This window comes from Anopheles coluzzii, chromosome 3 (assembly GCF_943734685.1).
Source record: "Anopheles coluzzii chromosome 3, AcolN3, whole genome shotgun sequence".
Taxonomy (NCBI): Eukaryota; Metazoa; Arthropoda; class Insecta; order Diptera; family Culicidae; genus Anopheles; species Anopheles coluzzii.
Genome location: NC_064671.1, coordinates 85115532 through 85131252, shown reverse-complemented (window position 1 = coordinate 85131252; position 15721 = coordinate 85115532). Strand labels below are relative to the sequence as shown.

Genomic DNA, 15721 nt, shown 5'->3' with positions numbered 1-15721 from the left:
TCTCCATGGTTCCATGGTAGATAGCTGCCTGTGCTGCTCGGCGAGCGAGCTCTGAGATAATTTGTTCCGTCAATGATACGGCGAAGAAGAAAGCTAAATTAAAGCCCGGTATGCCGCTTGCCATGCCAGCCGGGCAGAAAGGCAAAAGCTGCAGCATGTAATGATCGCACCCGTGATCGGTAATGTGTGCAGAGCGGCCGTTTTTTGATCGGTTATGAATTTAACGGTTGTTTAAAGTAATGTGTAAAGAAGAATGGGGGAAAAAAATGTAGCATAGCGTGTTGGGGGTCAACAGTGTGAGGTTTAGTTTCCCCCCAGTGGCGTTATCAGCAGCATTTATCAGCTTCGAGAAGAGAAACTCCAGCTATTTTTGCAATCTTTTGTACACTTTGGTTGATTATGAAGAAGGGGAAAGGTGTGCAAATTGAAGATGTTTAACGGGAGCGACCCAGATAATTTGTTTTAAATCAATAAAAAAATAATGTATTGCAATATTCCAAAAAAGTGCTGATGTTCTTCTCGGCCTTTTTAGGTTCTGTCGGTAATTTTCCTACATTTTGAATTATGCTGTTTGTACTATCTGTGTTTTTAAAATATTTTTTATTTATAAATCAATTTTTTTCTTAAGAAACATCAAAACATTAATAAATTAATAGTGTAAATCCTTAAGATCGTCAATTTATTCTACTTTATGTTCTATTTCTTTTTGCTTTAGAAGTATTGAAGTCCATTTCCATGTAATTCTTTAAGGATTGGACGTTTTTCATTTATTACTTTTCTACTTTTGCGACATGTTTTTGTTTCTAGTTTTGTTATATTATATTTGTTTTTCTTTTTTATATCTTCTCTTTACATTTGTGCTGTTTTTTATCTTTTATGCTTTAAATAACATGTGTTTTGATAATTGTTATAAATTTCTGCATTATGCATTATGCTTAACAAATGCCTTTGACGTTTGCTTTGATTTAAAAACAATGAAACAGGAAAGATATTCGTGTAAAACTGACTGTAAAAAAGTAAAATTTCACATTCTTAATATGCTTAATGCCGTGGAAAGTTTTCAACATCGCTGCATCACACGCCGCTACCAAGACTGCCAAACAATGTTCAGCGTCTTTTGGCTTTTTTCTTAAAATAGAACATTCGATCAACGGCACGGTCCTATCTATCCATCGGCAAAATCAAACTCGCATCAAACATTCGAGCCCACCCCCTCGGGGGCAAAACGATCAATATAAAGTAATAAAGATTTGCTGCCAATCTAAACAAAAACCCCCCACCCCACCTCCGAAGCCGAATCAGCGCAGGAAGCCCGGGAGACAATTCCCGGCAAAGGCCCGGGCACGCGTTGATAAACAATTTTCACCCGAAATCAATAAATGAACCAATTTAAACTTCTCATTAGAAACTTTTTCACCATTTGCGCTGCTCGCCCGGCTCGAGATGATGGGACGGGTGCGACCTGCGAGCCGTCGTCGCAAAAATGGCAAGCGCGCACGTGATAAAACCGCAAACGCAGCAAATGGGCGAGCGCGCGCGCTCGTCCGTGCAAAACAAAATGTGTTTGTGTGTGTGTGTGTGTGTGTGTGTGTGTGTGCGCTAATCGATTTTGTCCATAGAAAAGGGAAAAGTTTAATGGATCTCCTCGAGGGGAGCTTTCCCTTGCTGCCAGTGTTGTTGCTCCGGTAGCATTAGCCGGAAAATCTTGACCGCAAATCAAACGGCAGCGTTTGATGAATGTTGGGGTAAAGTTTTTACTGCCTTTCTATCTCTCTCTCTCTCTAAGACTTTTCCCTACTGTCCCATTTTTCATCCCGAAGTTTCCCACAACCACTCTTCCCCCCTTCCTTCTCGCGCTAACTCTGTTCATTAGGTGAAAATGGGAAGCACAGGCGAGGACGCATAATGAGAAGATTTATTTTGACTGCTACCGATTTCACAGTAGAAGGCGTAGAAGTAGATAGGCGCAACCAGGAACCAAGGGTGGGGCGAGGGAATTTTCCGAATTGCTTTGCTTTTTTTTGCCCACTCCACTCCTTCCTTTTCATCGAAGGAATTCTGTTTTCCCGGTTCACCTATTAGGTAATCGAATAAAGCGAAGAAAATATTGCTCCGTACGCTCTCCCGACACCGTTCGGTCGTACGTTCGCTTCGTTCGTCCGCTGAAAGATTGATGGTTGCGCTTTCCTTCGGCATTTGTTCGCACGTCTTCTGCCTGTGTCTTTACCTTTTTCCCTTTTTCCACGCCTACTCCACCACTACTACATATTGCTTCATTTCCCTACCCGCGTTCGCGTTCACACACATGTGTACAAACAAACAGACATTTCGGACGAGATTTTCCACCCCGTTTTCGCTTTGTCCGTTCGCCGCAACCGCTGCCGCAGCGCATCCACCTTTTTGCGATTTAGATTTGGAAAATTATTCCCACGTCAGACGTAAACATTTCTCACCGTCGCTGCCGCCGGTGTGCGTCTGAAAGGGGGGGAAACCCCCACGCGAGAGCTCACCCGGTGGCCCCGGGTATTAATGGATGTGTCCGGGTGGATATAGAAGTTTCCTGCTTCGTTATGGAGAATGTTTGCCACCTACCCTACCAACCGGTGTGCATCCCCAAGACGCTTTCCCCCCGCCCTTACGAGAGTAAATCTCAGCTGGGCTTGTGCTTGTGGATCGTGAATCGCTGCTTAATGGAGTCTCGGCGATGAAAACAAATCGAACATAAACCCCGCGTTCCCGCTGATACGCGCTGGCAGAAGGTGTGTTCGATTGTTATGATTATGATTAAGATCCTGCTGCCTGGTTGGTCTGGAGGTTTTTTTTCATTTTACTTTTTCCTGAATAATGCAAGTTACGCTGAAAAAGCGGATGGAGTCACACGTACCTGGGGGGAAAAAGGAAGAGAAAAGGAAAAGTAATCATTAGAAATTAGGTCAACTTGGGATGCTGGTTTTGTTATTTATATTATGCAATGGAAAATTATGATTGATTGGACGGGTTAAGCAAGGGGGCTTTGCAAATATTACCCAGTAAATGGTTCACTTTATCTTATTTTTCCTTTTTTATTTGTTTTTTATTTAGAAAGTGTCTGAAGTTATTTATTCATAGTTTAAATATATGGTGCGGCCTTCTTTGTACAGTATCGGACAGAAAGATAGGGCATTGGTTTTTTAACGCACCGTGCACCCGTTGGGTCAAGTTTATGTGTGGTTTGTATGTGCTTGTGTTTGTGTGTGTGTGTGTGTATGTGTGTGTATGTGTGTTTGTGTGTGTTTGTGTGTGTGTGTGTATGTGTGTGTGGATGTATGTTTGAATGTGTATTGATGTGTGTGTTTGTTTCACAAGTAGGTCGTTTCGAATAGATTTATAAGTAGTTTTTTTGTGTTTTGGGTTAGGTTTTTGGTGTGATAAGCAGGACCACCGCCCTCGCGATCAGTGTGTTTTCGATGTATTAACAATGTTACGGTCTTCTTTCGCCGTGGTCTTCTGAGGACGTCCGGTTGACTTGCGCGTTTCGGTTGTCCAAACGCGTTTCAGTTGTCTAAGCACGTTTCGGTTGTCCAAAGCGCGTTTGCCACAAAAGTGCGCGATCGTTCCATTACGAACTCGATCCTTTTGCGCTTAATGCCAGCAGCAGCCATTCGCTTTTACACATGGCGCTGATGATCGGTACAACGTTTACCTCGACCCATTGTTACTAACATTGCTTGCTTGGACCGTCAAGAACGCACTGGTTAAAAACTTGGACACGGCTGATCCCGTGCTCTGCCTGCGTTCTACTTCTATACGCGATTAATTACATCGTTTTGGAGCAGCAAAAACATCGCATGGATAAAAACTATCAACGAGTACGCGAGTAAGCGTCTTCCCTTCAAAATCGAGAAAAGAATACTGCCGCGCTCATGAAACAAAACGCCCATTGAAAAGAATAAGTGCGCGCCAGCTCAATGCACGCACAAAGTTTACCATTCGCACACAACGTGCAACGCAGAGATGCACGAAGGCCTTTCAATGGCGTGCACTGGAGAAACACCTGTGAGGGAATGCCGAGTTCATTGCTATTGTGCGCGTGTCCATTTCGCACCGGTGTCGCATTCACATTCATGAAACAGCACACCTGCGTTTTCGTCCGAGGAACAAGCGCTGCTGTCGATGCAAACTTTAGTTTTTATCCAAGTGTAAACGCACAATGTTTCACATAATAACACACATAATAAGAATAATTTCAACGCAATATGACATCATGGCAAGCTATGTTTTTCAGACACAAACCCGCGCACTTGCTAATAAACATTAAAAAGCACACTCTCTTTCTACTACTACACACACACACACATGCACACACACACACACACACACACAAACACACACACACACACACACACTCACACACATACACACACACACATACACACATACACACACACAAACACAAGTAACGGGGCAAAACAAGTGCACGGTGCATTGAAAAAAAGGGTCCTATCTTAATGTCCGATACTGTACCTTATCTTATATACCGTACCGTATCTTATGCTGAGCTTATTCATTGAAGCTTTTTACATAATGTTTAATGTCCTTAGTTGTAGATTAGGGATCTCTTTACGTATCTTTTTATTTTAGTCCTTTTACTTTTTATTTAATTTTATTTTTATCCTTTTTTATTGATTTGCTTTGTTGTAATACTTCGGGTTTGTATGCAGTTACATCAAATCTATCTACAAAATATATAATAAAAAAACTTTTCACTTGTAAAAAAACATATATATAACGACGATACTTTTGATAATTTTGTCGAATCAAAGATTATCTACCTTTATTTGTATATTCCGTAGGCAATGGTCACCATACCATCAATTGTATTAATTAGAGTCGATGATCCATTAGGAGTTCCCAGTATAATAATCCTTACTAGGAGTTACTCAATAGGAACTAATCCCTTAATTTGATGAGCACAATGAATGGAGCTGTATTTGCATGCTTTCGCCAAGCATCTGCGTCCTTATCTTCCCAACAAAACGACCCACCCGCATCTTACGGAGTGTTCTGGCCTCTCCTTATAATTACACCCTATAATTTCCACTTGCCGTCCGATTCTTCCGTCCATTGTTTTATAATTAATCGATTTTAGCTGATCTCCCAAAATTCACCTTTGCTCTTTCTTGCACCACAACTTTGAGTTCATCAACTTTGAACGGGTTGAATGGTCGAGACAAACCCTTTTTGCCGGTTAGTATTTGCTGAAATTCTACGATCTCTACCCTATCGTCGATTATTTCCGCAGCGACGGCTATCGTCTTTTGCATAATTAATTGATAAGTCCTAATTAAAAGCTTACAACTCTTCGGTAGACTAATCAATTGCCAGCTTTTGGGACTTCTCTTTGGAATTGTTCTAATCTTATTAATCAATGCCTATGAAAGATACAAAGATCAAGCTTAAGATACCTTTAAGGACACTTTTAAAGTCATTAATTTACCTTTGAAAGTAATAAACTTCCAATTGGTTTGCTTTCCGGAAGTAAAATAAAGTTATTTAATCACCTATGATGCTGTCAACCTTTGCCAACCATTCTTGTCCAACCAACCATACAGCCAAAATCTAACCACCGTCCCATCACGATCAAAGCCACGGATCAGTCTCAGCGTAAAATATTTCAAACCTCCCTTACAACCCTTTTCTCCAATCGGTTCTTTGTGCCATTTTTCCAAAGCGCAAATCCGTAAAGTAGCTCACCACGACGAAGCGAAAGGTATCGGGTTAAGAATCCGCTTTCATCACCTTCACTTCGCCCTGAGGAAGCATCCCACCCCCGCATCGTCCTCTGTCTCCATAAAACCCCGTGACCCACTGCGCTCACAAGTTTATCGAATTTCGTGTGTTCACGTTCCGATCTACACTGCTCCGATCCTCCGACCCGATCGGATCTTTCACACTTTCCTCTAATTGCATTGACGGATCGTGAGAGGATCCAGCTATTTCCCTTTCGCGCCCTTTCCCGCGTGTGTGAGGTTTCTTCGACACACACACACACCGTCTTTTTGCATCCATCGGGTTCCCGATAGGTGGCATCAAAGATCGACTGCACTGCTGCAACTTGGAACAGTGCCCGGGGTGGGTTCAAATTACACGCGGATCGAATGTGCATCTTGGCGCGTTTTGAATGGTGAAGAAAGTTACGAAAGAAACGGAAGGTAGAAAAGGCACAAGGGAAAGAAAAACTAAACCAAGACACCAGGACAGATCTCGTAGTGCCATCCCCGGTTGCTCTCACGATGCACCGCAGTGCAATACGTTCCGCCTATTTTGAGGAGTTTTTTCAATCTGCTGCATTTGCTTCTAGTTTCCTTCCATCTGTGCTTCTGTGCCTGGCTAGATTGGAAATCGGTAACAGTATCGTCTTGCCGGCGAACCCTTTCTGCCACGATGGGTATGGGTAGAGTGGGGGGGGGGGGGGGTAAAAATGGGCAGGAAATAAAGCCACAAGACCTCGGGCATCATGAGATGCCGGCAAACCGCAGTGCGATGGACGTTTCGCTTGCGAGCGAAATGAAGGAATTCATTTCCTTCGCATGAAATGGGAAAACATTCTCCTGGTGTGCGGCTGTGGGTTTTGGATGAACAACAAAAAAAACAGCACTCAGCAGCAGATGATATTACAATTTACCTCTTTTTTTTACAAATGGTTTATTTTAAAGAGAAATCCTTTCGTTGACTGTTTTTTACGTGTTCATAGTAAAGATATTACTCTGCTGCAATTGTATTGTGTGCCTTCCCTCAGCAAAAGCCAATTATTTTTATTTATTAACACAGCTACAGCACCCTTTTTTATCCTCTACACACCATCACACTAACACAACCACGAACAAAAAGAGGTGCTGCCGCAGAGTTGCATTCTATCCGCAAAGTTTGCAGCTGAAAATGGGAAACTTTTACAGCCAAAACCACTGCTAGACAAGAACGCAAACGTAACCGTAATTGCATCGCTGTCGTATCGCTTTCGGTCATTGTACGCTGTGAATGCAGTTGGTTTCTTTCTTTTTTCTATTTTTATTTTTTACCGATTACACACGATAAATCATTTCCTCTTCAGCGTGTACGAAAAGCGATGTGTTCTACTGACGATAGCAACAAAAAAAAACGCTATCACGATGCAATTTTCGCAAAACCAACAAACCAATCCTTTTTTCTGTGTTGGTTTCTGCGGTGTGTGTGTGGGATTGCAAACTTCAACATGAAGCTTCTTCTCAGCTCTGATTACATTGAGAATTCATGACGCCCTCCGGGGGGACGAAATTGGTTAGTTTGGCAAGGGAGTTACGGGAGCTAACGAGTAAATTGGCGGTTCGCTAGACAATTGCTGTTGCTGTTTTGCAGCGAAAAGCCAACACACAGACACCTAAGTGATGTTGAATTGAGCAACTTTTTTGGCAATTAAAATTGGATTAAATTTTTCTACTCAAATGAAAATGTTTGTACTCAGTAAAATTAAATGTATGTCAAATTCAAAAATATACATTAATTAAATATGAAAAAGGAAATCATTTTTGGAGCATATTTGAAGCTTTGCTGTCAAATAAAAGAACATTTGCATTTTTGACATAAAGCTGCTACTATGTTCTGTGATTTAAAAAAGGTTTATCTGTTTAAATTGCATGATGTCCTTTGCTCATTTTGTATTCGTCTCACACAGTCACCATTTGGTGCGCGGATGGTGGCATAATTATGACGAATACTGTAGTTGCAGTTTCAGCACAGTGTAAACTTTTCCCTGCTGACTTAATTACACAGTAATTAAGCAATGCGGTCTCCAGCAATCTTATCCCAGATCGTAGCGTAACTGTTATCGATTCAAAAATAAAAAAGGACAAATAAAAGGACCTAAAACAGCGACACAGTTTAAGGCTAGATGATTTAAACGGGGAGAAAACTTCTCCGACCGGAACAAATACTAGAACCACTGTCCGAAACAAGGACAAAGCGGTAGTAATCCATTGGAGCAAAGTTTGAATGAGTTTTGAGCAAGGCAAGGATGTTGAAAAAGGGATCCGAACCGGAATCGGAACTAGAAAGTGAATGTTGAATGAACAGCGAAACGTATTGGGAACACGTTAACCTAATAAAAGAGCATGGAAAGTCCTATAAAGTAAGTAATAAAAATTGGAAAAGGATTCAAATGCAAAATCCTTGACGGTTCTACTACGCGAACGTCATCGCTTCGTTCAAAGGGGATGGAACATCAAAATATAATAACAAAATACCAAATGTTCTCTCTGTTATGACAGCTTGCACAAGCTTATTAACACCACGAGTATCGAATTAGTCGTTCAATTTCTTATTGACATCTAATCGGTAGCGCACAACCTGCAATGTAATGTGTAAAACGTGCGAAACGACTAAACGACTTAACCTGTACCTCTCCTCCACATAATGGCAAATTGAATCGACCTTCCATTCCATTGTATCCAAAGAAATCAACATTGAAAGTATTTTCCTTTCGGCAAACAAGGAGCAAAGAAATACTTTTCCCACTCAAAAAAAAAAAAAAACCCCGCCAGCCCACTTCAAAATATGTCACGATCGTTTCAGCAAACAGCAGCAGCAGTACTTAGGTCGCTTTTACCTTGTGCTCTATCTTTTTCCACACCCCGCACCTGCCGGGCCAGAGCCCAGAGGTTGGGTTCTGGCTGGAGCGGAATGTTGGCTGCTTTCGCCACAATTGACACAATTGACTGACAAACACGCTGTATGGCGTGTGACATAATACAGCGTTCGTCCTCCTGCCCTGCTGTTTCCACTGCAAAGCTATCGAACGACGACGACCACATGATAAAAGCTTTTTCCTGTCAAATACTAGTACAGGGAGTGATTTTTTTTATTCTTCAATTTTCTCCTATTTCCTCTCTCTCTCTCTCTCTCTCTCTCTCTCTTTCTTTCTCTCTCGCCCATCCACGTGACAACGTACCTCCCAGTAGCTGTCGATATGTATTATCAATGTTCAACACTTCTTCAAACACCTTTAAAACAATTTTATCGTTGTTCGGCGCTTCGGTGGCACACTTCGCTGATTGACATCTCACCCGCAACCGCAGGCTGATTGGTTTTGGTGGTTCCTTTCCCCCCCCCCCCCCCACCGCAAGTAACAACTGTCAACCTGACACAACTGAACTAATCAAACGACCTGTCAGTGAGAGCTCTGCAGTGGCGCGAACTCACTAAGACACTTCCGAATGGATGATGTTTTCTTCCAGGAATTGTAAACTGTAAAATTGATCAAATTACAACCCCGCTACATTGTATCTTTAAGTGTCACACTTTCACGGTGACTCATAGCAAAAAGAAGAAGAAAAACAATCTCCCACCCTCCCCCCTTAGTGGTTGTGCAAATTTGTGCCAAGTATTACTACTTTCCAACCCAGATGACACACAAAGGCGAATGATGTCACACGTCTTCTTTCCAGGCTCCTGTGTTCCCCCCTTTTTTTTTAAAAAATAGGACGCTATCACACCATGCCAGCAAAAGCTAGCGATAACCAACCCGCTCCCGATTAAGTCGAGCGTTCGATTCAGCACTGCAAACGCAAGGGAGGTGGGTGTGGTGGGGTAGCGGATAGCGCACCATAAACGACGAGGACGACTTCATCCTGGTGGCGCCAATTTTATTCAACGATATCCAACCCCAGACTCCTTTGTGTCTTCGTCGCCGTCGTCGTCTGACATTTTCGCTCCGGCACTATGCGTACACTATGCTCGCTTTGTTAGTGGTAGTGTTTCGTGCATCATCATCACCCTTCTTGCTTTTGTTCCGCGCACTTCGGCGCGCTGCCTTTTAGTGTTTTAGAGAGCAGAGCGGTGCCTTGATGTTGTTCATTTCCACTCGTCGAATGCATTTTCTCGCCACCAGCAAGCGCCATTTCCCCACCTCTCAGTTTTGCAGGGGATGACGCAGACCTGGAGGGCCTTCTTTTTGTTTTTGGGTGTACGAAACTTGCTTCGTTAGGGCTGGCAGTTGGCTTGCATGGAAAGAAACCGATAACCAGACTGGTACGTCCTTCGGTTGGCTGGTGCGAAAGCCTTTGCAGTCGAAACAGTATCCTTTCCCGTGTAGCCCCGTGTGTGCTGCAATACCGCAACAGAAGAACAAAGAGCTCGATTATCCCCAACCAAGCGGTGGGTTTGTCTGTTTCCCAGCTTATTCGAACGATATACGGCCGTGTGCCGTTGTCCAATGTACAGAGCAGAGCCGGACCAACTTCTTCCTAGTGCAGGGTGGAGAGGTTTTTTGATCTGTGTTTGGAGCTCGTAGATATGTGTTTTTGTTATTGTTTGAGCAATAACACTTCCAGTATGAAACCGCCACCGCTTTGGCACTCACTGTACCAGCCCGGGAGGTACTTAAAAATGGATCGCTTTTTTGGACAGTGGTGGCAGCACACAGTGGTAGGTTTCGGTTTAGTTTAGGGAAACAGTTTTCCGGACTAATTTTTCAACCCATTTTCTCCGGTCACATGACGAAGTTGTGGAATGTGACTCACTGTTTCTGTCCCTGTCACTCCCTTTCCCATTTGTTTTTGGGGGGTTGAAGGGCGTCCAAAGGAGCGCAAAGAACGAAACAAGGTTAATGCTTACTTCCGCAAGCCAAAGCCCATGCTTGTGGAAGGTGCAAAAGGGACGAAAAATTATAGCGAGTAAGTAAATAGAAAAAAACGACCACCATATTCTCTCACAACACACACACACACACACACACACACACACACATACATTCACTCATTCACACACTAATAGCAGCCGGCATCCTTCGTTTCCGGGTGGTGTGAATTTGAATTGGTAATTTTCGGCCGTGCACGCAACACACGACACAGGAGAGAGATAGCGAGAGGAAGGGAAAAGCGAACGGCGCACAGTATCAAGTATGCTCGCCTATAATCCTTACTTTTACTCCTCGTGCCGTCTTGTAGTCGAGATCCGGAGTTGGGGTGGGTATCGCTCGCCAGCGAAAGCGAACGCTGCACCAGACAATCCTTTTTAAGCGCTTTCGCTCTTTGTTCTTGCGATACTAGAACGGATGGGTTGGGGAAGGACGATGTAGTACGGAATCCCTGGATTCGTTTGAAGTCTATTAGCCATGACGTTCCATTTCTCAAACCAAGAGAGAGACAGCGAGGGTTCCGAAGGGTGTAGGACTCAGAGGCCAGTGTGCTTTGTGTGGCGCTTCGTTCGTGAATGAAGAATCGTCCCATTTATCGGCCACAGTTTGGGGTTGTATATCAGTGGTTTCACGATTTTCCTTCGCTCCACACCCCTCTATTCCCGGACTCATTTCCCAGACGCAGAGTGTAGCAGAGAGTTGCAAATGATGTCGGAGTCGTAGTACTCGAACCTCGTTCTGTGTGTTACGATCTATTGAAGTTTCGTTTGTACGGTTATGTCCGTGTGTGTGTGTGTGTGTGTGTGTGTGTGTGTGTGTGTGTGTGTGTGTGTGTGTGTGTGTGTGTGTGTGTGTGTGTGTGTGTGTGTGTGTGTGTGTGTGTGTGTGTGTGTGTGTGTGTGTGTGTGTGTGTGTGTGTGGAAAGAAATTAACTGGCTAGATATAGGTGTACCGCACGACTGGTACTGGCCGGTTTCGGAGCGAAAAAAGCCATCGGGCTGGAAAGATCGGTACGATTCGATAAGCATCTGGGAAAGCTTCTATTTTTCTAGACAGGAAAAACACATCCACCGCCAGCAAGTGTGGGTTTGTGTGTGTGTGTGTGCGTTTGGATGACTGTTTGCGATTCATTTCCAGAAAAGGATTGTACGGCCACGGGTAGGAATTGTGGTTGAGAAAGGATCTGTTTTGTACTTCTTTTTGTTCTCTCTACAAGCATATAATTTAAAATCAACATAGGGCGGGCGGTAGAGATTAATATGATATTTATTCATTACCATTAAGCTGGAGAAATGTGGGACCGTATGTACTTTGCTAGGATGCATGAATATGCTATTGAGTGCTTCTTAAACCATTTTTATGGGCAAATTTAATCTCAATTATGCTTACAAAGTGTCTATATATCATAGAGATATTAAATAAAAAAGTGGCAGGGCTTGTGAAAAGACTTTTCTTTTCATATTTTGAGTCATTAGCTTGATAAAAAAATAGGCCATGTGGCAAATATTATGTTATTTATCTAAAAAACCATTCTTGGGAGATTTTACGATTCTAGCTAGTTTTGTATGGAGTTTGTCGAATGAAATTATGTTAACTCTCCGTTCAAAACCGCACCTTAGGGAGACATCCATAAATGACGTAACTGGTAACAAGCAATCACGCTAATAATTATATTAAAATCTCATTCTGTCACTAGATACTCCTAAAACTACTAATTCAACCGAATCAAACATTTTTAAGTAACTTTAGAATTAGTTTTTAATGGATGGATCGGATGGTTGAATTAAAATAATTGAGAAGCAGCATCTTGTCATCATCATATTAATTTCTAGCTATTTTTCTCCATGTTGCCCTCCATATTCTCCTCGATTGAGGTACACGGATTTTTTTGGTTTAACATAGTTGTTTGTCAAAATTATCGAAAACATCAACTACCGACACGTGTTTGCTACCGATCGCAAGCTCCAAACCTGCACTTCAATCGTTTTAAACAATGTTTTCCCTTCTTTGTCTACTAACCCGCTTCCCTGCGGTGACCTAAAAACAAACTTTGTTTTTCCCGGTTTTAAAAATTCAACCCTGTAAAATGGCTAAGGAACGGGGTAGGGAAGAAACAACACCGGCAACGCCGCAACCATCCGATGGAGATGGAAAACTTAAAAACAACAAAAAAAAACCCTCTCCGCGTGCTCCCTTTAGCACGAACTGTCAATATTTTTGTAGGTACGCGAGCGCGCGCGCGCTCGCCCGATTTCTTTTAATGTTCACCCGGAGTTCACACCGAAACGGCGGTCCGATATGTCCACACACATGTTCCAATATATCTGGCGGTTTTGGTGGTTGTGTGTCCGGCGCAACCTAACACCGTATCGGCCCAGTTTTTGAGCGATCCCGCCGCTGTTGACTTTCCGAACTACGGAAAAAAGTTAGTTCGGCTGCAAGTATGAAACCGAAGAAAGAACTATACACTGTGTGTGTGTGTGGGTCTTAAATATTTATAGTTCACTGTGACGCGTCGAGTTGATGTTACAGTGCAGGGATGGTAGAAAAACTGCAGTTCAGTCGAAAATCATAGTGCTGTGAAGTGAGAAAAATAAACCATCTCCAACACCATCCTCGCGAACCAGCATGGGACGGGAAGTTCCGAAGGGAATAGCAATCCCCCACTGTCCTCTCCCCTGCAAACATGGAGCTGATCATCACGATGCAACGAATAGCGTTGATGATTGGAAATTGATCCACTACTGCGGGGAACAGATTTTGGAATAACTTTGGGGACGAAAATGCTGAGGTTGCAGGGCAGAAGTGGAGAATTCTAATTTGCTTCATTTTAATGCCTTCCGATGGGGAACATGCACCAACGGGCAAGTAGTAGACACACGCCCTGGGAATGGAAAAGGAAGAGTAAATCTATTCTGACACATTTGGATGTGTGTAGATGTGTCGTATTCACTGATTCACTGACCCACATCCTCTCGTATCTTGCAACGCAATACGGTTTTGCGTTGGGTTGGAAGGAAAGTTTTACTCTTTGTGGTTCATTGAAGCATAATGTAGTGTGTTGGTGTTTTAGAAAGATGGTTTAATAAGAACTTTTGTTCGCACTTTGTTGTGTCCGACCGTTCTATTGTTATGAGTAACTTTTATTTCTGCAGAATTAGAATTTGTTTAAAACTTTATTTTGATATACAAACATAAATGTACGGCAAATCGGCTTATATTGAATTATAGAGTGATGCTATAATAGCTCCATGAAAAAGAAAACATATTTAAAACCTTACAAATGTTTTCTTCGAGTAGATATTTAATTCTTCATGTGTTTGTTGTTTTTTTTTTTCATACATGACTTAAAACTTAAAACATAAACTTGAAATACTTCTGTAATTCATTTTATTGTTTTTTTAACTGTGGTGAAACATTTAGAATGTATTTTTACAGAAAAATAATTATTATTTCCTTTGTTAAACTTGAATCCTTTGTCCTTTGTATTAATTGTGGGTAAACCTTATTAAGTTTAAATGAGCTTATTTTAACAAAATCTGATTGTTTAAAATGCTACTCTTTTGATTAAAAGTTTGTAATGGAATCCAACAGTTTTCAAGTTGTCTTAGAACCTTATAAATGTCCTTTATAACGACATGTTGACTACAACTTAAACAAATTTTCATAATTCTAATCAGCATGAAGTTTGAATTAATGTTACTGAAAATATTTTACAAAAAATGTTATTAACAGACGTTGGAATTCTATTGTGCACTACAGCTTTTGATAATATACTGCAGCACTAAGAGCCTTCAAAAGTTGTATACATAGTAATCCTATCTTACTTGTGCTACCTATTCGATGTACTTCAATTGTTTTCAATCCGACTTCATGAGCTGCTGCACAATTAAGACGCTAAGCTTCTCGTTGACGCATTCTCCTTCCTCAATAGTCCTTAAGAGAGAGAGAGAGAGAGCTGCCACGAAAGTAAATCGACACACAACAGCACAAACCGACACAAAAGGCATTCGATTTCAAATGATTAGTTTCCATTGGTGCCCGTTTCCGGTCGGACGCGCCTGCCGGGTGCTGCCTAGGAATAATCAATAACCATCACCGTTCATCGAGTTTAATTGAATTCAAATTTCACTCGGCAGTTCACAGTGCTGCGACCTCGGCTAAATCTCGGCCCGTGTGCCATCTAGAAGACTGGTCCGATTTCGAACCTTCCGATTGGAAATTTAACGAATGCTCTACACAGAGAGATGTACGGTTGCGCTTCTACCACTTCCAGCAACACCGACCACCACCACCACCACTTGACATAGATTGATTGTAAAGTAGTGAGGCCAGTATCTGTAGCAGTAGTTGTTTATCTATCTAGCCCTCACAATGTAGCAGTGTTAGTGTGTGTGATACGTGAAAAAGAGCACTAGAACACTCTGAACCCAAAACGGGTAACGATAGTCGGGTCGATATTTGATCATGTTATCGAACCTCGCGCAGATAACAGTATGCTTCACTATTCCAATGCCTTCCGTAGCATTGCAGCCCGTGATGATTGGAGCGGTACCCGCTGTCTGGCTGCAAGCATGAAATTAGTGAACCGATCAATCGCAATACGAAGAGACGGCAATGAGCAAAGGACGGGGGGGGGGGGGGGGGGAAAGGCACACATCAACCCACCAGCCATCGTTGAAGGCAAGCAAATCCCGGCCGCCGGGAATGCATCATGCTTAAACCGTTTCCATATGGATCCATTTGATGATGAGAATGTTGATGATGATAGTGATGATGCAGCGCGCTTTTGTGCATTGGAGAAATGTTTTGAAAGCGTATGCTTTATGATGTCTATCCACCACCACCACTACCACCCGCCTCCTTCCCCGTGAGGGTAAGTGGGATGGAAGGAGTAACTATCATTCTGCAGTTCATAAGCTGAACTCATTTGTTATTACTTTTTGTTTGACTAGCAATGTGCTGAATATGCAGTTTCTAGTGCTGTAGTGTGTTGGAAGGGAAAAGTAAAACACACGACCATACAGTGTCCAGTGTGTGTGTGTGTGTGTGTGTGTGTGTGTGTGTGTGTGT

General features: G+C 42.5%; 2 protein-coding genes across 6 annotated transcripts in view; both read right to left on the bottom strand.

The window, feature by feature from the left end:
- Positions 1 to 15721, bottom strand: part of LOC120957974 (neurotrimin-like) — a 97939-nt gene that overhangs the window by 71280 nt on the left and 10938 nt on the right. The gene's annotated exons all lie outside the window — the stretch shown is intronic.
- Positions 586 to 15721, bottom strand: part of LOC120957004 (uncharacterized) — a 35700-nt gene continuing 20564 nt past the window's right edge. For all 5 annotated transcript variants that reach the window (XM_049610413.1, XM_049610412.1, XM_049610410.1 and 2 more), the window contains exon 7: positions 586 to 2884. The gene's annotated coding sequence lies outside the window, so the exon portion shown is untranslated. The remainder of the gene's footprint in view (positions 2885 to 15721) is intronic.